Source organism: Furipterus horrens, unplaced genomic scaffold, assembly GCF_987537825.1.
Source record: "Furipterus horrens unplaced genomic scaffold, mFurHor1.1.pri manual_scaffold_12, whole genome shotgun sequence".
In the NCBI taxonomy this organism is placed as follows: Eukaryota; Metazoa; Chordata; class Mammalia; order Chiroptera; family Furipteridae; genus Furipterus; species Furipterus horrens.
In genome coordinates this window covers 72697504-72702060 of record NW_028327182.1, presented here as the reverse complement: position 1 = coordinate 72702060, position 4557 = coordinate 72697504, and the positions used below count along the sequence as shown (strand labels likewise).

General features: G+C 42.5%; 1 non-coding gene across 1 annotated transcript; it reads right to left on the bottom strand.

Annotated features, from left to right (window-relative positions):
- Positions 1-4120: 4120 nt before the first annotated feature.
- LOC149996376 (U6 spliceosomal RNA) lies at positions 4121-4227 on the bottom strand. The gene has a single exon (XR_016507563.1). It is a non-coding gene; the product is annotated as a U6 spliceosomal RNA (small nuclear RNA).
- Between the last annotated feature and the right edge of the window lie 330 nt (positions 4228-4557).

Sequence of the window (4557 nt, the reverse complement as noted above, 5' to 3'; positions counted from 1 at the left end):
GCAGGATAAGTTGTTTCTGTCCCCTAATATTACCATAAAGGGACACAATACCTAGTGGGCTTCCCTCAGTTTTGGAGGCAACATATTCCTCATCTGGGTGTTCTACTCTGACCTATTTATTGAGTGATCTGAAAAGCTGCTGATGCTGAGCAATGTCCACAACAAGAGAAGGCTCTACAACAGGTTCATGTGGCTGGGCAAGCTGCTCTGTCGCTTGGGTCATATGACCCAGTAGACCCACTGGTGCTTGAAGTGTCAGAGACAGATAGGGTGCCATTTGTAGCTTTGGCAGCCCCTGTGGGTTATTCACAGCACAGTCCCTTAGGATTTTGGAGCAGAGCCCTGACATCCTCTGGGGATAACTACTTAGCTTTTGGGAAACATCTCTTGGCCTGCTAATGGGCCTTAAAGGAGAGCGAAGGCTTAATCATGAATGACCAAGTTGCTATGTGACATGAGCTATCCATGATGAACTGGGTGGTACCTGACCCACCAAGCCATGAAGCTGGGTCTGTACTCCATTGTCCAGAGGAAGTGACATATATGTGATCAGGCCTGAATTAGTCCCAAAGTCACAGGTAAGTTATGTGAAGAAGTGGCCCAAATCTCTCTTCCAGACTGCACCAATGGCCTCATGGGGAGTTCCTTAGAATCCATTGGCAAAGAAAGAGGAGACTTGTGCCTGGTTGTCAGGTGACAGCTCAAAAGTGGACAGCCGCAGCACCACCACCCCTTCCTGTAACATCCCCAAAGCACTGTGTAAGGGAAATTCTCCCAGTGGCCAGAACATCAAGCCATACACCATGTTATTCACTTGCTTGAGAGGAAAGAATGCCAGATGTACACTCAGACACAGAATCATGGGCTATGATCAATGGCATGGCTGGATGGTCAGGGAAATAGAAGGAACATAATTAGAAAATTGGTTACAAGGAGGTACGGAGGAGAAGCATGTAGACAGGATTTTCTGAGAGGGCAAAAAATGTAAATACTATATCTATGTTCCATGTGAATGCTCACCAAAGAGTGACCTCAACAGAGGAGGATTTCAATAATCAAGTGGCTAGGGTGACCCATTCTGTGGATACTAGTTAGTCTTTTTCTAGCCAACCCCATCATTGCCCACTGGGCTAATGAACCAAGTGACCATGGTGACAGGAATGGAGATTATATATTATTTCAGCAACATGAACTTCCATTCACAAAGGCCAACTTGTCTGTGGCCACTGTTCAGTGCCCAATTTGCCCACAACAAAGACTAACACTTGAGTTACCGATAAGGCACTGTTTGCCAATGTAATTAGTCAGCTACCTGGTGGCATGTTGATTACACTGGACTGCTGCCAGCCTGGAAGTGGCAGCATTTTGTTCTTACTGGAATAGATGCTTATTCTGCATATGGGTTTGCTTGCCCTGCACACAATGCTTCTGTCAAAACCACCATCTGTGAACTTACAAAATCCTGTATCTACTATCATGATAGCATTGCTTCTGATGGAGGAATTTCACTGCAAAAAAATTAAAAAGTGTGGCAGCAGACATATTCTTAAGAAACTCACAGGTATTACCATGTTCTCCACCATTCTGATCAGCTGGTTTGATAGTATGGTAGGGGTTGGTTGGGCTTTTGAAGATTTAATGACAGTGCCAGTTAGAGGCAGTACCTTGCAGGACTTTCCAAGGCTCTCTGGCATGCTGCATTATTCTCTGAGTCAGTGTTCATCATGTGATGCTTTTTCTACCAAAACCAAGATGTATGGGTCCATGAATCAGAGGGTAAAAATGGGGGTTGCACTATTGTTACTCATGACCCAGCAGCAAAATATTTGCTTTCTGTTCCCATGAGTTTTGACTCTGCTGGCCTAGAAGTCTTAGGTCCAAAGTGAGAAATTCTTCTACCAGGAACCACAACAATAATCCAGCTAATGAATGAGCAGTTAAACGCTGCCTGACTACTTTGGACTCCTCATGCCTATAGAACAATGGGCAAAGAAGGGGGTTGTGGTGCTAGGTAGAGTGACCGATCCTGACATCCACAGGAAAAGTGGCTGCTACTTCACAATGGAGATAAGAAAAAGTATGTCTGAAATATAGGAGATTCCTTAGGGCTTCTTTTAGTATTACCATGCTCTGTGATGACAGTCAATGGAAAACTATAATAACCCAATCCAAACAGGGTTACTATTGGCCCAGTACCTTCAGGAATGATGGTTTGCCCACCCCACAGGTGAAGGACCATGATCAGCTGAAATGCTTGCTTAGGGCAAAGGGAATGCAGAATGGATAGTGAAAGAAGATAATTATAAATATTCATTTGACCATCTGACCAGTTATAAAAATGAGAACAGTATTTGTCATGAATAGTCCTCTTGATTTTGTTATGAACATGTACATGTATACACACTAGGCAAATATACTTATTTTCTTCCTTCTCATATTCCCTTATTATGTTCATAAGAGGTATTGACATTATACCATGGTATTTAAGTATAGTTCATTTTATATCATGGTATTTAAGTTATGGGATATTAAGAAGAGTAAACATCATTCAAGGACTTTACCTTCTTGTCAGTGGAAGGAGTTATTTCTTTTTGTTCTGTATGCGGGATAGTTTTATTGTGTCAGGTGGAACTACAACTTTCTTATTGTCATTACTTGGGATTAAGCATGGTTTCTGGAGATGTGTATGGCTAGTTGGCAAGGGATGGACTTGTGGTGGTTAATTTAACTTGACTGAATCATGGGGTTCCCAGATATTATTATGGGTGTATCTGTGAAGGTGTTTTAGGATGAAATTAATATTTGAATTGGTGAACTGAGAAAAGCTTTCCCTAGAGTCAGTGGGTCTCATCCAATCCATTGCAGGCTTGAAAGTAAAACATGAAAGTGAGAAAATTTTCTCTCTTCTTTGAGCTTGGACATCACTCTTCTGCTGTGTACTTGGACTGGAATTTACACCATTGGCTATTCTGGTTTTCAGGCCTGTGGACTCAGACTAGAACTACACTATCAGCTCTCATGGGTGTTTGGCTTACCAACTACAGATCTTTGGACTTCTCAGGCTTCTCTTTTAATAAATCTCTTAGGATCTAAATCTCTGTCTTCATTGGTTCAGTTTCTCTGGAGAACTTAGATTAATACAATACCTTCAAATCATTGTAGGGAGTAAGTCATCTGCTCTGTTTCTGTATAACACCTAGGAAATGATTTTTAGGTTTTATTGAGTCTCAGTTTACTTCACAATCTGATGAAATTATGGGCCTGCTCCTTATAACAACAACCATAGATTTGCTGATGATTATCTATAGAATCCTAGGACTCATAGACTCCAGATTAATAATCCTCAGTTTAGGGTCAGATCATGCCCACTACATACTTGTTGGTTTTATTTGGAAAGATCAGTCATGTGTTCTTGCATCAGCCAATGATGTTATCATGCCAGAAATGTCACAGTTTGCTTTGTGAAAATCTAATCACATGAAAATATTTAGCTCCAATTAAGCTGTTATTTCCATACATCTGGCTTATAATTAATTTTTGTATATGCTGCTTATGGCATTACTCCAAATGTAGCATAATTAGAGTATAAAGGAAAGAAATAGACTTCCGGTAAAGATGGAAGTGTAGGTAGACACACTTCACCTCCTTGCACAATCATAAGAAGGATCACAACCTCAAAATAAAAAACACCCAGAACTGCCAGAAAACTGAACTGTATGGAAGTCTGGCAACCAAGGATTTAAAGAAACCATATTCAGGGACTTCCGGCCAAGATGGAGGCGTAGACAGACATGCTGCATCTCTCTCCACAACTAAGAAGGAATACAACTACCTCAAAACTAGAAACAACCCAAAGTTCCAGAAAATCAAAGTGCATGGAAGTCCAGCAAACAAGGATATGAAGAAGAAATACTCATTCAGACAGGTAGGAGGGGCGGAACCCAGGCGGAGAGGACTCTGTGTGGTGGTGGCGGCAGCGGCAACATCAGCAGACCAGCGGAAAGTGCAGTTATACATTTTATTTTATTTTATTTTATTTATTTATTTATTTTGGTTTTTCAATTACAGTGGTCCCATTTTTCCCCCATTTCTCTCCCCCACCCACCCCACCCCTTCTCCCAAAAATATGGAACGCTTCATGAATTTGCGTGTCATCCTTGCGCAGGGGCCATGCTAATCTTCTCTGTATCGTTCCAATTTTAGTATATGTGCTGCTGAAGCAAGCACCAGTTAAACATTTTCAAAATCAGGAGGGACACCTGGGGATCATTCCCAGCTCCTCACCAGACTGCACAGCTCACTGTTCCAGCACCGGAGAAAATCAAGCCTCATTGCTTTTGACTGTGCAAACCAGTGGGGGTTGGGACAGAGGCAGAAACTGCTGGTCTCTCAGCAGATTCTGCTTGTTTAAAGGGCCCCCACAGACCTAGAACATCCACAGACCCACCCACTCTGGGAACAATAGCCAGGGCAGCAGCTAGAGGGGCGCCAGTCCGGTGCTGAGGTGGGGAAAGTGCCTGAAAAAGTGGCAAGTGCTGGGCAAGCAGCATTGTTCCT